The sequence below is a fragment of the Plecotus auritus genome (assembly GCF_963455305.1).
Source record: "Plecotus auritus genome assembly, chromosome: 5".
Lineage (NCBI taxonomy): Eukaryota > Metazoa > Chordata > Mammalia > Chiroptera > Vespertilionidae > Plecotus > Plecotus auritus.
Window position 1 is genome coordinate 63811171 of NC_137776.1, and position 17936 is coordinate 63829106.

Genomic DNA, 17936 nt, shown 5'->3' on the forward strand with positions numbered 1-17936 from the left:
TGAGGTTTGCACTGCCGGCAGTGGCAGGAGCAGAGGTGTGATGGGAGCATCGCCTTCCCCTGGTCACTGGGTTGCCTCTGGCCCATGAGGCCTCCCAGACTGTGAGAGGGGGCAGGCTGGGCTGATGGACCCCCCCTTCCAGTTCATGAATTTTCATGCACCGGGCCTCTAGTTAATAGATATTTTTCTTTTTTTATAAATATATTTTTATTGATTTCAGAGAGGAAGGGAGAGGGAGAAAGAGACAGAAACACCAGTGATGAGAGAGAATCATTGATCGGCTGCCTCCTGCACACCCCCTACTGGGGATCGAGCCAGCAACCCAGGCATACGCCCCTGACCGAAATCAAACCCGCAACCCCTCAGTCCTCAGGCGGGCGCTCTATCCACTGAGCCAAGCCAGCTTGGGCAATAGATATTTTTTCTTATTAGAGTTTATTTTTTAGTCAAGGTTCAAAATCTAAAATCAAACAGCTCATACATTTTTTCACAGGTTTTATAGTTTCATGGTGAAAACAGCAAAAGTATAAAGCTTCACCATCAATAACATCTGTTTAATCCAAGGAAAAGCTCCACTATGTATGTGGCTGAATGGTTATAATATTTTCTTTTGATTTTGATAAGCATAGTAAATACATTCTAACCACTGATTGACATCAGAACCAATCAGTAGGTGTGCTCAACTCCAAAATCTCTTATCTATTATTTTCTGTGGAATGAAACAGTGTTCAAACTGAGAAAGAAAATGCTTGTATGATTACTCTCCTGCAGAAAACTATAATCAGTATAAAAATCCTCATATTTCTCACATCCATCCAGCTCCACAGCAATCAACATTTCATTTTTATTTTTGCTTCACATTTTTGGCAAAGATCTGTACAAAGACATCAATCTAAATTAATGATGCATGGGGTTTTTTTCTTTATACCATTTATAATTCCTGATTATTTCCACTCCTCTACTTTTATTAAATTATATTTCTCTTTGATCATATTTAAATCATGTTTCCCTTCATCATATTTCTTATATTCCTTTTTACTCATCAATTTTCTCTCCATATTCTCCTCTCTTTCTAATTACAAAAATCACCTAACCTGAATTTTTCCTTTTAATTTGCAATTGGTTCTGCACAACATATTTGTTAGTTGTTTTTCCATTTGTCAATTATTTTTTCCATTCTTTTCCCAAATTTCCTGTATTCTCATCTCATATTGATTGGCCATTCCAATATTTGTCCATTTCCATTTACCATTTTACAGAAGTTCCTTTTTTTCTTATCCAAAGCTTGAGTGTATATTCTAAGTTCTTTCTTCATTTCAACCCAAACTAAAATGATAATTGATAATACCTAAGAAAGTTGGTTCTTGTAGTCATTTGTCAGTACTGACACACTGAAGACTATAAATAATAGCAAAAAAAACATCAGAACAATGAACAATTGTATCAAAGAGCAGAGAAATAGAAAGCATTGTGTGTATTTTCCTAAAAATTCAGCAATATATAGCATGGTTAAGAGTATTAGAGTTTGATTCAAGTTCCACCTCCACCACCTTTTCATTTAGAAATAAGGAAAGGTTAAATGCTCAGCTAACTCCAGTTGTTCCCATGTTTATAAAATGGTAATAAGAACTTTACCTACATATAGGGTCATTTTACTGGCTTCTGTGGGATATACAGGTGGAGCTTCCCAGAAGTCAGGTGAGTGTAGGAATGGAATTTCAGGATATGTAAAGAAGAGGGAGTCAGCAAACCAATGTTAAAGCAACGGGACTAGTGAAATGCCTTTAGTGTGACTGTGTGAAGAAGAGGGTACCACAAAGAACTCATAAAGTACCAATCTGAAAGGCAGGTAAGCCCGCAAGTGAGTTGAATAAGGCATATTGGGGTGGGGGAGAAAAACAGGAGAGTGCAGTGTCATAGATCCCAGTAGAAATAATATTTTTAAAATAAAGGGTGTGATCCATGGTACAAAATTGTGCTAAGAAATCCAAGAAGTTTATTCAATTATAATCTCAGGACTAACTTTAGTGACCTTAGAAAGAACATTTTCAGACAAGCAGAAAAAGCAAGAAGCATCAGTGTGTTGAGGTGTGAATGGAGGATGCAGATTTGAGACACAGAATATAAACAGTTCTAAGAAACTGCTGGGAGTAGAGATCAGTGCTACTGTGTAGCTGAAAATAGACTTAGAATAAAGGGAGAATTTATGCACAGATATATTTTTTTGTTTTATTTTATTTAGTATTTTTAGGAGAAAGATACTTGGGCATGTTTAACGCCAATGGGAAGAAATCAAGAGGGAGAAGGCTGAAGATATAGAAGGGAAAGAAAATATTCATTTGAGCTAGGACTCTTAAAAAGAAAAAATGAATAGTAGTAAATTAGTAGTAACCTCACCTGTTCCTATCTTGCAGATGCTAATTTCTCTTTGTGTTATCTGTTAAGAAGGAAGAAAGGTTAAAGCATAAGACAGTAGAAAAGCTGTCACACAACATTGTGGAGAATAGAAGATCCCTCTCTAGAAAAATACATAAAAGTTGTATCCTTACATTAGATGACTCCAGTGAGGCTGCCATCCCAAATTCTCACCCTGTTTGCTTGGTGTCTATCAATGCCTCTAATGCCCGCCCAGAAGGACCTAGGCATGTGTCCCTCCCTATTTCTTTTTACCAAGCAAATGGTTAACTCCAGATAGCAGGCATTTTATTCTGCACTTTACAACATAGTATGTCCATTTAAAAATCAGAGTATCAAACCTTGGAAGATGGCTGCGGACGGGAAGGCAGACTGCAAGATAGTGTGTGAGTGAGAAAACAAAGAGAGAGTGTGTGGTCGCACGGGGAGAGTTTGTTGGTGAGTTGAGGGACAGCTATACTCCAGGAGACAGTGGGGGACTGTCAGACGGGGCTCCCCTGACCGGGCAGCCCCCACTGCTGCTGGGTTCCCTCCCGGAGTGACCAGCTAGGACACGGAGACCATGCCATCTTGAAGGAAAAGTGGATGTTATTGGGAGCCTGAAAAGCCCGGGGAATCTACAACTACAGAACCCACCGAACAGCTGTGAGCCTGAGAACACCGGTTCCCAAGTGGCACAAGCAGGCAGATTCAGAGGAGCTCTACACTCCACCACATTAAGGTCAGATTTCGCCTGGGAGAAGGTAAGGTGTGTGGTACCGGCAGGAGAGGGAAACGCGCACGTGGGAGCTGGAGACCTGGGGAAGTCTGCACCTAGAAAAATCCGTGGCTGTTGGGGCTGGCGTGATCCGTGAATGTGGAAGGGGGTCCGCAGAGCTGCTAACAGAGGGGATCTCTAAAAAGAAACCCATTTTGATCTGGGCGCAAAAGGACAGCCTAAAAATTTTTAAAGTGTGCTGGCTGCTTAGACCCAAGGGGAAAAAAGACTGCACAGACTTTCACACAGCCCCAGAATTCGCACACTTAACTCTGGCTCTTTTTTTTTTTTTTTTTTTTTTCCCTCTTTAAATCCTTGCTTCTGATTACTAATCCCAATGCATAGGATCACCAAATTGGGGACACTCTAAGAGACTGCAAGGGAAACTTGTTTTTCTGGAACCTGGGAATCAGAATGGGGAATAACCATCAGAGAACCAGCTCTGGGGCAACCCACTACCCAAACCGGTATTAAGTGCCACAGGGAAAACAATATCTAAACACTAGTTAGAGAGGACCTATAGACCCGGAGGTCAATCCAGAAACACTGCCACCCAGGGGTTGAATCACAAAGTGACTCGTGTGTAAACACAAATAAACTGCCTGCTTAAAAATCAGGACTGGTTTACAACACTGAGGAGCAGTGGAACGCAGGGAACTTCAATACTGTCCTGAGTAGGAAACAGGAGTGACAAACAGAGCAGTAGAGGAAGTGAATGACCTTCACTACTACACATTTTTATTTTTTCTCATCTTTTACTTAAGAAACTATTTTTTTCCTTTTTTCCTCACTTGATTTTACCTTTTTAATTATTACATTTTTATTTTCAATCAGTATTATTACTACTACTATTTTACCTTTTTTAAAAAAAAATTGTCATTTTATTTTCTCTTTATTTTACTTTGAGATTAGTGTTCTACATTCTATTTTCATCTTTCCTTTAGCATCATTTTACTCTATCTCAACTTTAGCTTTACGCCATCAATCTCTTCCTCACTTTTCCCCTTTTCCTGTCCTGTTTCTGTTACCCTATTCCTGCTTTAGATTTTCCCTATTCCTTCTTATTACCCCCTGTTAAAATTTCACCCTACTAATATATCTAATTTCCAATCCCCAGCTCCAAGTCCATACACACCTCTCTCTTCTCTCTTCACTATCCAAAATTTTTTTTCCTCTCTGTCCTTTTATTGTTGTTTGCTTGATTGTTGATTATATCGATTTTTTTATGCTTGCTTCTGAGATTGTTTCACTTTTTGTTTTTTTGTTTTGTTTTTGTTTGTTTTTTGCTTCTGTTTTCCCTCATGTCACTTGATATTAGTTGTTGTTTGTAATTTGCATTCATCTCCAGATACTTGTTGCTGGCATTTGTTGGGATTAGTGGCTGTTCTATTGGAGTTTTCTTTCCATATATATAGTTTTTCCCCTCTTCTTTCTTATTCTATCTCTTTTCTCTCTCTTTCTTTTTCCTTTTCCCAATTTCATTTTTACACTCCTTTTTTTTCTCTTCTTCTTTCTCTCCTATCCTCTAATTTGCCTTTCTCTGGTGGTCACCTTTATTTGGGGTTATTAATGTCATGAATACATTTGTGTTCAGTGCCTTGTGCATTGTGCCTTGTTGTGTTGTACTTTGTGCCTTTAAATCAATGCAGGAGAGAGAGAACTACATAACCAGACATGCGGATAAGAGAGAACAAGGGGAGACAAAGAAACAGCCCACATAGGAAAGAAAGGCATCACCAGAAAAGGAAGTAAACGAAATGGAGGCAAGCAATCTGTCAGAGAAAGAATTCAGAGAAATGGTCATAAGGTGGATGAAAAGAATGAAGACAAATTCAACAATATGTGTAAGAACCAAGAGGAAATGAAGAACAAGAAGAAATGAAAAATGACATTGCTGCTGTAAAGAACTCAGTAGAAAGCATCAAGAGTGGACTAGAAGAAGCAGACGACCGCATCAGTGAGCTAGAAGACAAGGTAGGAAAAAATATCCAAGTAGGGTAGCTTCTAGAAAAAAACTTAAAAAGCAGGAGGAGAGCCTAAGGCCGTGGTCAGCAAACTGCAGCTCGCAAGCCACATGCAGCTCCTTGGCCCCTTGAGTGTGGCTCTTTCACAAAATACCACGGCCTGGGCCAGCCTATTTTGAAGAAGTGGCGTTAGAAGAAGTTTAAGTTTAAAAAATTTGGCTCTCGCCAAAACCGGTTTGGCTCAGTGGATAAAGCGTCGGCCTGCGGACTCAAGGGTCCCAGGTTCGATCCCGGTCAAGGGCATGTACCTTGGTTGCGGGCACATCCCCAGTAGGGGGCGTGCAAGAGGCAGCTGATCGATGTTTCTCTCTCATTGATGTTTCTAACTCTCTATCCCTCTCCCTTCCTCTCTTCCTCTCTGTAAAAAATCAATAAAATATATTTAAAAAAAAATAAAATAAAATAAAATAAAATAAAATAAAAAATTTGGCTCTCTAAAGAAATTTCAATCATTATAATGTTGATATTTGGCTCTGTTGACTAATGAGTTTGCCGACCACTGGCCTGAGGGAACTTGGGTACAACACGAAACAAAACAACATCCGCATAATAAGGGTACAAGAATGAGAGAAAACTGAGCAAGGAATAGAAAACCTGTTTGAAGAAATGATGACAGAAAACTTCCCTGATATAGGGAAGAAAAAACCCACACAAATCCAAGAAGCTCACAGAGTCCCAACCAAAATGAACCCCAAAAGACTGACGCCAAGGCACATTATAATTAAACTGGCAAACACCAACGACAAAGTAAGACTCTTAAAAGTGGCCAGAGAGAGACAGAAAGTTACCTACAAAGGATCCCTCATCAGACTAGCAACTGATTTCTCAACAGAAACACATCAGGCCAGAAGGGAATGGAATGAAATATACAAAGTCATGCAAAGGAAGGGTCTGAATCCAAGAACACTGTACCCAGCAAGGCTATCAATCAAAATTGAAGGTGAAATTAGGAGCTTCACAGACAAAAAAGGACTAAGGGAATTTATTACCACCAAACAAGCAATGCAAGAAATGCTAAAGGGTCTGCTGTAAAAAAAAGAAATAGGAAGTGAAGAAGGAACACAGGGGTAAAGAATAAAAATGGCGACAAACAAGTACCTATCAATAATAACTTTAAATGTAAATGGATTAAATGCCCCAATCAAAAGACATAGGATAACGAATTTGATAAGAAAACATGACCCATATATCTGCTGTCTACAAGAAACACACCTCAGAAAAAAAGACGCACACAGACTGAGGGTGAAGGGATGGAAAAAGGTTTTCCAGGCAAATGGAAATGAAAAAAAAAAAAAGCTGGGGTAGCAATACTTATATCTGACAAATTACATCTCAAAGTGAAGGACATAAAAAGAGATAACGAAGGCCACTTCATAATACTAAAGGGAGCGATCCAACAAGAAGAAATAACTCTGGTAAACATATACGCACCCAATACAGGAGCACCCAAATACATAAAAAAAAACTCCTGGATGATATCAAGAGAGAGATTGACAGCAATGCAATCATAGTAGGAGACTTTAATAACCCATTATCACCATTGGACAAATCCTCTAAACAAAAAATCAGCAAAGAAACATCAATTCTAAATGACTCACTAGACCAGGTGGAATTAATTGACATCTTCAGAACATTTCACCCCAAAGCCACAGAATATACATTCTTCTCAAGTGCACATGGGTCATTTTCAAAGATAGACCATATATTGGGTCACAGGCAAAGTCTCTTCAAATTCAAGAAGATAGAAATCATATCAAGCATCTTCTCAGATCACAGTGGCATAAAACTGGATATCAACTACAATAAAAACAATCCAAAAAAAATCAAACACATGAAGACTAAATAGAATGCTATTAAACAATGACTGGGTTACCAGAGAGATCAAAGAAGAAATAAAAAGCATCATGGCAACAAATGACAATGAAAACATAACAATCCAAAATCTATGGGACACAGCAAAAGCAGTCTTGAGAGGGAAGTTCATAGCTCTACAAGCCTACTGCAAAAAACAAGAAACAATGGTAATAAATCACCTAACCCTACAACTCAACGAGTTAGAAAGAGAGAAACAAGAAAAGCCCAGTGTAAGCGAAAGGAAAGAAATAAGAAATATGAGAGCGGAGATAAATGACATAGAGACAAAAAAAAAATACAAAAGATCAACAAAACCAAGAGCTGGTTCTTTGAAACAATAAACAAGATTGATGAACCTCTAGCTGGGCTCACCAATAAGCAAAGAGAGAGGACCCAAATAAACAAAATCAGAAATGAAACAGGGGAAATAACAACAGACCCCACCAAAATACAAAGGATTGTTAAAAAATACTATGAACAACTCTATTCCAACAAACTGGAAAACCTGGAGGAAATGGACATATTCCTAGAAAAATATAACCTTCCAAAACTCAAACAGGAAGAATCTAAACATTTCAACAGGCCAATAACTATGGAAGAAATTGAAGTAGTCATCAAAAAGCTTCCAGCAAACAAATGCCCAGGGCCAGACAGCTTCACAGGGGAGTTTTACCAAACATTCAAAGAAGAACTAAAACCTATCCTCCTCAGACTATTGCAAAAAAATTCAAGAGGAAGGAACACTTCCAAGCTCCTTCTATGAAGCCAGCATCACCCCAATACCAAAACCAGATAAAGACAATGCAATGAAAGAGAATTATAGGCCAATATTCCTCATGAACATAGATGCCAAAATCTTCAACAAAATTCTAGCAAATCAGATCCAGCTCTACATCAGAAAGATCATACACCATGAACAAGTAGGAATTATCCCAGGGATGCAAGTATCGTACAATATCTGCAAATCAATAAACATGATACATCACATAAACAAATTGAGAGATAAAAATCACATAGTCATATCAATTGATGCAGAAAAAGCATTTGACAAAATCCAACACACTTTCTTGATAAAAACTCTCAGCAAAGTGGGAATAGAAGGATCATACCTCAACATAATAAAAGCCATATATGATAAACCCACAGCCAATATCATACTCAATGGTCAAAAACTAAAACCATTTCCCCTAAGAACAGGAACAAGACAGGGATGCCCACTCTCACCACTCCTGTTTGACATAGTACTGGAAGTATTAGCCATTGCAATTAGACAAGAAGAAGAAATAAAAGGCATCCAAATTGGAAAAGAAGTAAAGTTGTCCTTATTTGCAGATGACATGGTATTGTACATAAAAAACCCTAAGGACTCCATCAAATAACTATTAGACTTAATAAATGAATTCGGCAAGGTAGCAGGATACAAAATTAACGCCCAGAAATCTATGGCATTTCTATACACCAATAGTGAACGTACAGAAAGAGATAGTTAAAAAGCAATTTACCATCTTACCAAAAAAAATTAAGATACATAGGAATAAACTTAAATAAGAAGGTAAAAAACCTATAGAAAACTATAGGACACTGAAAAAAAGAGATAGAGGAAGACGTAAACAGAAGGAAGAACATACCATGTTCATGGATTGGTAGAATCAACATCATCAAAATGTCCATACTACCCAAAGCAATCTATAGATTCAATGCACTCCCCATTAAAATACCAACGGCATATTTCACAGACCTAGAAAGAACTCTCCAAAAATTCATCTGGAATAAAAAAAGACCCCGGATAGCCACAGCAATCCTGAGAAAGAAGAACAAAGTAGGTGGGAATCTCAATACCAAATTTTAAGCTGTACTGCAAGGCCACTGTTTTCAAAACAGCCTGGTACTGGCACAAGAACAGACATAAAGACCAATGGAATAGAATAGAGGACCCAGATATCGACCCAAACCACTATGCTCAATTAATATTGGACAAGGAGGCATGAACATACAATGGAGTCAAGACAGTCTCTTCAATAAATGGTGTTGGGAAAATAGGACAGATACATGCAAAAAAATGAAACTAGATCACCAACTTATACCACACACAAAAATAAACTCAAAATGGATAAAGGACTTAAACATAAGACAGGAAACCATAAAAATACTAGAGGAATCCACAGGCAGAGAAATCTCAGACATATGCCGAAGCAATTTCTTCACTGATACTGCTCCTAGGACAATGGAAGCTAAAGAGAAAATAAACAAATGGGACTACATCAAAATAAAAAGCTTTTGCACAGCAAAAGAAACCATCAACAAAACAACAAGAAAGCCCACTGTATGCGAGAACATATTTGCAAATGTTATCACTGATAAAGGTTTAATCTCCAACATCTACAGGGAATATATACAACTTAATAAAAGGAAGATAAATGATCCAATGAAAAAATGGGCAACGGACCTAAACAGAATCTTTTCAAAAGAAGACAGAAGGAAGGCCAAGAGATATATGAAAACATGCTCAAAGTCACTAATTATCCGAGAGATGCAAATCAAAACGACAATGAGGTACCATCTCACACCTGTCAGAATAGCAATCATCAACAGATCAACAAACGACAAATGCTGGCAAGGATGCGGAGGAAAAGGAACCCTCATGCACTGCTGGTGGGAATGCAGACTGGTGCAGCCACTGTGGAGAACAGTTGGAATTTCCTCAAAAAACTAAAAATGGAGCTCCCGCTTGACCCAGTAATCCCACTTCTAGGAATATATCCCAAGAAACTAGAAACACCAATCAGAAAGGATATATGCACCCCTATGTTCATAGCAGCACAATTCACCATAGCTAAGATTTGGAAACAGCCTAAATGCCCATCAGCAGATGAGTGGATTAGAAAACTGTGGTACATCTACACAATGGAATACTACGCTCCTATAAAAAAGGAATTCTTACCATTCGCAGCAGCATGGAGGGACGTGGAGAGCGTTAAGTGAAATAAGCCAGGCAATGAAAGAAAAATACCACATGATCTCACTCATTTATGGAAAATAAAGAACATTATAACCTGATGAACAAAAAGATAGATACAGAGGAAGTAAAGCACTGAACAGACTGTCAAATTACAGTGGGAAGGCGGGGGAGTGTTTTGGAGGGTGGGGAAAGAGATCAACTAAAGGACTTGTATGAATGCATATAAGCACAACCAATGGACACAAGACACTGGGGTCAGGGTGGGATAAGGGCATGTGACAGGGGGTAGGGGAAGGCTGGAGGAGGTCAATGGGGGCAAAAAAGGGGATATATGTACTACTATATGTAATACTTTAAACAATAAAAAATTAAAAAATTAAAAATAAAAATAAAATACAATAAAAATAAATAAAAATCAGAGTAGTTTAAGCATGATTGAATCAAACATAATCTACACTAATAAAAGAGAAACATGCAAATTACCATCACTCCACTACCCTATCAGCCTATCAGAGTGAGTATGCAAATTAACCTGAAAAGATGGTGGCAGCCCCGCCCCCCCGCCACTCTGGGCCTGTGGGGATCGGAGAAGTCGGGCACCAGCACCTGAGGCTGGCTGCAGCCTGGGAGATGAAGAAGCCGCCTGCCCCGTGATCCCAGGCTGCAGACAGCAGCAGAAGCCTCACGTTTGCCTGCCCCACATCCTAGGGGAGACAGAGAAACCGGGGCCCAGTGCCTGAGGCTGGCTGCAGCCTGGGAGATGAAGAAGCCGCCTGCCCCATGATCCCAGGCAGCAGCCAGCCGGAGAAGTCTCCCACAATGCATCCCAGGGGAGACGGAGAAGCCGCCCGCCTGCGGTCCAGGCGTCAGCAACTACGGCTGGCTACAGCCTGGTAGTCAGAGAAGCCGCCCACCCTGCAGTCCTGGGCACCAGTACCTGCGGCTGGCTGTGGCCTGGGAGACAGAGAAGCCACCCACCCTGCAGTCCTGGGCACCAGTACCTGCGGCTGGCTGTGGCCTGGGAGATGGAGAAGCCGCCCATCCCACGGTCCGGGCTGCCAGCACTTGAGGCTGCAGCCCAGGTGAAGCCACCTGCCCACCATCCCCTGTGGCTGCAGCCAGCCTGGGTGCCTATAGCTGACCAGAGGGAGGGAAGCCCGGATCCCGGGTGCCTGTGGTCGGCTGGAGGAGAGAATCTTGGGTCCCAGATGCAGGGCCGAGGCAGAGGTAGTTAGGGGCAATCAAGTCAGCAGGGGAGCAGTTAGAGACAATCAGGCTGGCAGGCAGAAGTTAGAGGCAATCAGGCAGGCAGGTGAGCAGTTAGGAACCAGCAGTTCTGGATTGTGAGAGAGATGTCCGACTGCCGGTTATCCCCTGAGGAGTCCCAGATTGGAGAGGGTGCAGGCCAGGCTGAGGGACACCCTTCCTCCCCCACACCCCCCCCCCCCCCAGCCCCATGCACGAATTTCGTGCACCAGGCCACTGGTATTATATAATTAAAATCTCAACAAACTCAGAGTTAAATGGTTTGAATGTGCTAAAAATGATTTGTAACATCCATCCTCCTCTCCTAAAAAATTAATAATGATGCATCTTGCCAAACCTTTGCACTTATACCTGTAGACACAACAAAGAAGGAAAATACAGTGAAGGAAGAAGAAACCCAAAGAACTTTGCTCTAAGCTAGCTGCATGTTACTATTAAAAAAAAAAAAAAAAAAAAAAGACTGTTTGTGGTCATGACTAACATGGATAAATTCTCAAGTGAGACTCTCTTTCTCTCTCTCTCTCCCTCCTCACCCCTTCTTTGTGTTGGACCCTGCTGTTTCTAAGATACCTTCTAGTTTGACTCTCTGCTGCACAACTGGGTGTCTCTGACATTGACTGAGGTTGCCTGGCAACATGACCTGGAGAGAGCTCACCAGCATGTGTGGAGGCTCTACTTTTTGGTTCACAGGTGGGAGGCTTGGGCAGAATTTCATGAGATTTCCACATTGCAATTGTTCCATTTCAGTGAGTGTGTGAGGAAGTTTATCACTTGCAATATTATTATTACAGGTCGTTGCACTATTGTTTAGATGCTTTTTTGTGTAATTATGAATACCTTCAGAAATTTTTAAAAGATTGGAATTGCCATTCAAAACACTTCATACCTTTAAGAGGCTCATTAATATAAATCCAAAGTAAAAATATATTGAAAACCAAAAGGTTATTGATGGGGAAGAGATGCAGGTGGAACTTCTTGGGATTTGGAAGTGTTCTATATGTTGATTTGGGTAATAGTAACACAAGTATATAACTATATAAATATCCATCAATCTGTATACTTAATATTAGTACACCTTTCACACTTTAACATACATATGGCATACTTCAAGAGTTTCAAAGCTGGTAACAAGATGAGTAAATGTATCTACACTAATAAAAGGGTAATATGCTAATTAGACCGATAGACCAGACGTCCTTCCAGACAAAGCTACAGTGGCTGAGAGGGCTGAGGAGGGCAGCAGCAGCAGCAGGGTGATGGGGGTGGCGCCTTCCTCTGATCGGCCCGGTCGCCTACCGCAGAGGGAGCGGGCCTAAGCCATTAGTAGGACATCCCCTGAGGGCTCCTGGACTGTGAGAGGGGGCAGACCGGGCTAAGGGATCCCCCCTCTGGTGCACAAATTTTTGTGCACCGGGCCTCTAGCATACACATAAAGAAACAGAGGGTAGATGTCAAATTGGGGACAAAATTAATCTCTAGGCTTTTATCACAGAACAGAGTATTTTCTCTCAGACTGAGCACTGCTGTTGCATCTAATTAGTTTAACAACAGGAACTATCTTGCCATATGTCAACCATGCTTTTACTATTAACATGCTATTTACAGAAAAGGAGCCCTAACTGTCAACTCAAATGGGCAGACTGAAGAGAACAGGCAGCACTAACAGTCACACCCTACAAATGATTTGCTGTTTCAGCCTCGCTGGATCACAAACAGAATGCCTGGAAGATCACATCTGGAAATTTACCTCAAGGAAACGCTTCACACACAAAGTCAGAGACATGCCTGCTGATCTGGCCTCTGTGGAGTGCATGCACTAAATAACCCCCTCCTTGCCATGATTTCCTGTGGCAGATGAATAGGTTGGCCAAATCTAACCTAAACTTTAAAACAGAGATCCTTAAAAGCTTGATTTCATTTCATTATATTTGTAAAATGTCATCATACAATCTCCATACCAGAGACCAAGGGCATTTACTGTACTTTACTCACAGAACCTTCCAAAGAGCTTAGAATTGAACTTGTCCGTTTTTAAAAGTACTTTTACATTGTTCTTATTTCATTTGATCCTCATCATGGCTTTGATATATACTTCCCATTTTATAAATTCTCAAGCTCAGAGAATTTAAATGACTTATTCAAAGTGACACACTTTGTCTAAGCCACCCATCTTCACAACCAGTTTGAAGCCAGTTCTCTAACATACAGTACCATGTTGTTCAATTAATATCTATTGTTTTGTTTCAGAACTAGCAAAACTTCTCAACAAAGCCAGTTCCTATAAAAATTCAACTGTGATTTTCATAAGTAAGTGTCACCTTATTTGCTGGTGTTTAGGATTAGAGGAAGTGATATGCACAAGAGAATCTGTCTAAGGCAAATAAAAATGCACAGAATCGTGTTGCTTTAAAGCTATCGAATAGGTGGCAAAGGTTAACTTGTCCACCTAATTGATTTGCCAGCTGACAAAACAGGTCCAGAGGGTTATAATGAGTTTCACAAGTTTCATACCTTCTAATGGCAGAATTCAAATGGAACTCATTCTATCTACGTCTTGCTTTGACATTATATAAATGCTACTACATAAGCCTAAATATTGCGCAATATTTCAGTATAGTTGAAAATACTGAAATAATATACTTAAAGGGCAGAAATTGAGACTCAGTTCCATCTAAAAGATAAAGCTTTACCCAAGAGAAACAAGGTAAATTGCCTTTCTAGCCTATCAATCAGTATTAGGCATGAATAGACTATGTCCCCTCAAATAACTGAATTTTTGTTAATATAAGGGGGGTAAGATAAAATAAACCACCAAATGTACCTTTCCTCCGGGATAGACCTTTTGCATATATTATAATATTCAACCCTCACTGAAATGCTTCTAGATAGTTATTACTATGCCCTTTCACAGCTGAGAAAGTAGACACAGTTAGGATTAAGACCTTGCTCAAGGTCACAACACTAGTAATCTGCAGAGCTGAGATCAGAACACAGCTCTGTTTAATAATAGAACCTGTCTATTTTAACTCGCACCATCTTGCCTCAGAGATCAAATTACTTCATCCTCGTCCTCACAAGGAACATATTCAGAGCAGTTGTGTATGCTGCCAAAACACTACATGTAACAGCTTTCTTTGCAACAAAAAGTAATGGTTAGGTAGAAAATATTGGGTGAGGTTTCCAGGCAATCTCTTTGAGGGGAATACGTTAACTGGTAGCATGCCCCTTTGTCACTGTATTTTTTTCTTCATGTTTGTTGCATAGAACCAAATATGATGGCTAGGCTCCAGTAGTCACTTAAGATATTGGGAAAACCTCGAGGATGAAATCTTATGGCTAAGATGGTAGAAAAACTACATGAGGTGACTAGATTCTCTTATAACCATGGTACTCCAATTCCACTGAGTTGCAATTCCTCACAAAACTATAATAGCAACAACTCATATTTGTGTAAAAAGGTTATTAAAAGAAGCTCTGGTGAATGCATACTAGGTCATTTAAGGAGAAAAAAATAACTCATCTTGCTTTGGAAAACCAACTATAGTTAAAATATATATGAAAAAAATTGCAGTTTTTCTTCCATTTAGACAGTAGAAAACCACAATAGAATATTGCTCTTATCCTAACCATGAGAAAAGAACAGATAATCTGCAAAATAACTTTTGTTGAGCCCATAGAGAGCTGGGGTTGCAAGGCCAAGAGATTAATTAACTAAACTTCAAAGGGTAACAGCCACATTGAGGAGACACAGGACGTAAACCACTTATTTCACTTTTGCCAGAAACATGAGAAAAATAGGTGCACATTATAAAACTGGGTAAGAAGAAAACAGGTAAAATTAAAAAAAAAAAAAAAAAAAAGAAACAAAACTTCAAGGCCAGAATGAACACTATGGACACCCTGTGATCCCCCAGACACAAAGAGACATGCACTCATTCATAAGCTCTTTTTTTCATCTACTGGCCACTCAGAAAAAAGACTGAAGTCAGGACAGAACACCAAAGAGAGCACTTCAGTGTGCAAAGGCACAACATTCTATCTGACTCCCCAGACTCTCTCTAACACAAAGGAAAATTTTGTCTTTTAGAACAAAAAAACCTCATTCTTCCAGTGCCCTGGAAAAGATCCATAGTTTCTGTGAAAGAGGTAGAAGCAAAAGTTATCTGGCCCTGCTGGAGGGGCAGGGAACTCTCTTGAGCCCAGAATCTGACACTAATACAAAGCAGACATCTGCTATCACTAGGGGAAGAACAGGACACTCCCACCAAAGAACCCTGTGGAGTCAAGGAGGCATTTTGGCTGGTCGCCATAGGAATGGGTAGGAATGGTTAAAGAGCCACACACCTAAAGCCCAGGCGCACAGCACAGGACTGGAGCCAAGGAACCTGGAGTCCTCCTACCCCAGTGGTCGGCAAACTGCGGCTCGCGAGCCATGAGTTTGCCGACCACTGCTTTAGGGAAAAACACTTAAAAAACATTTTAATAATGTACAAATGTCTTTAACCTGAAGTCAGAACTCCTGGGTAAGGGTAATACCCCAACAGGGACACTGCACCAAATAATAAGCAACAGCAACTCTGCCACTGGGGGAAATACAACAGTGTGACAGGAGACTTCCTCTGTTGTGCAAGCATGTGGGAAATGCTAAACGGGGAGGGTAGAGAATAAACACAGAAAATCCTCTGACATTGCCCTGACTGGTTTGGCTCAGTGGATAGAGCGTCGGCCTGCGGACTGAAGGGTCCCAGGTTCGATTCCGGTCAAGGGCATGTACCTTGGTTGCGGGCACATCCCAGTGGGGAGTGTGCAAGAGGCAGCTGATCAATGTTTCTCTCTCATCGATGTTTCTAACTCTCTATCCCTCTTCCTTCCTCTCTGTAAAAAATCAATAAAATATATATTTTTTTAAAAAAAAAAAGAAAATCCTCTGACATTCCAGGTCCCACACTAAACACAAGGAAGTAACATCTCTGCTGCTGGAATTTAAAATCTGAAAAAAAAAAAAATCAATCCATTTAAATAATGAAATTAACATAGTAAAAAAGAAAGAAAAATTACTGTATAATCTCAGCAGACACACAAGAAGCTCCTGATAACATTCAAATCCAAATTATGATGAAAAATCCCAGCAAAATCAGAAATAAAAATAAATTTCTAAATCTATTATATGTTATTGCCAAAAACAATTATGGTAAAATCATTCTTAATGGGAAAATGGTGAAAGTATACCCTTTGATTTGAAAATAAGAATTTCCACACTTCCCACTTTCATTCAACATTGTGCTGGAATTCTAGCCAATTGAATAAGACATGAAAAAGAAATAAAAGTATAAAGTTTGAAAAATACTAAATAAAATTATCTTTGATCATAGACAACATAGTTTTTTATGTAAAACATCCAAAAGAATCTACTAAGACAATATTGGAATTAATGATTTTACAATCTGCTTTATGCAAGGTCAATATAAAAAATTAACTTTAAACTGCATAAAATTTGTAGGGACAAATCAACCACAATATACAAGACCTCTATGCAGAGAACCATAAAATATGATTGAGAGAAATTAAAAACACCTAGAAATATACACAACATTAACCTATAAATTAAGACTCAATATTGCAATTATGCAATACTTCATTGAACAATAAACTGAATCCAATCTCAACTGAAATCACAACTTTTTTGTCAAACCTGACAAAGTAATTCTAAAATTCATATAAAAAGGCAAAGTCAAAATGCCTTAAATAAAAACATGGTGGCAGAACTTGTTTTCATAAATATCACGAATAATAAAAAAGCAACCATAATTAAAATGTGTTGCAAGTAGTAAGAATAGACTAATAGACGAATTAAAAAGAATAGTTGGTCCCCAAAATGCAGACATATATTGACATTTGGTTTATTATAAAAATGGCATTTAAGAACAGTAGGTTACAGAATTTTCAGGACAATTCTGTAACAACTGGATATCCATTAGCAAGGAAAATAGAACTTGACTTCTACCTCAAACTATTCACATAAATCAATTGTAAGTGGAATTACCTAAATGTAAAGTGGCAGAAAAATAATTAAAATTAAAATTAGAAATTCTTCCTCATCAGAAACTCCATTAAGAAACTGAAGAAGCAAGTCACAGGGGGTAAAAGGTATTTGCAACATTTAATTGAAAGGGGTTCTTAATCCAAATATAACTAACATCTGCATATTAACAATTTAAAAATCAACACAATAGAAAAATAGGCAAGACAAACAGGAAACTTACAGATAATAATATCCATATGGCAATTAAACCACATTAATTCATGAGTGAAATGTAAACAGTACTTTCATGAGAATGACTAAAATTAAAAGGACTGATTATTCCAAGTACTGGTAAGGATGAAACAATGGGAACTCTCATACACTACTAATTGGAGTTGATATAACTACTTCGGAAAACTAGCATTATCTACTAAAATTGAAGAGTTACATAGAATACAACTGAGCGATTTCATTGTTAAATATATATCTAACAGAAATGCATGTACATGAGCAGCAAGAAACATTTAAAAGAATGTTTGTAGCAGCATTAGTTATAATTGCCCAAAATCAGAAACAGCCTAAGTGTCCTTCAATAATACAATGAATAAAACTCTGTAGTATCCTCAGTATACGATAAAA

At 39.1% G+C, this 17936-nt stretch overlaps 1 protein-coding gene across 12 annotated transcripts in view; it reads right to left on the reverse strand.

Annotated features, from left to right (window-relative positions):
* Nucleotides 1-17936, reverse strand: part of GALNT13 (polypeptide N-acetylgalactosaminyltransferase 13) — a 499062-nt gene that overhangs the window by 436045 nt on the left and 45081 nt on the right. The gene's annotated exons all lie outside the window — the stretch shown is intronic.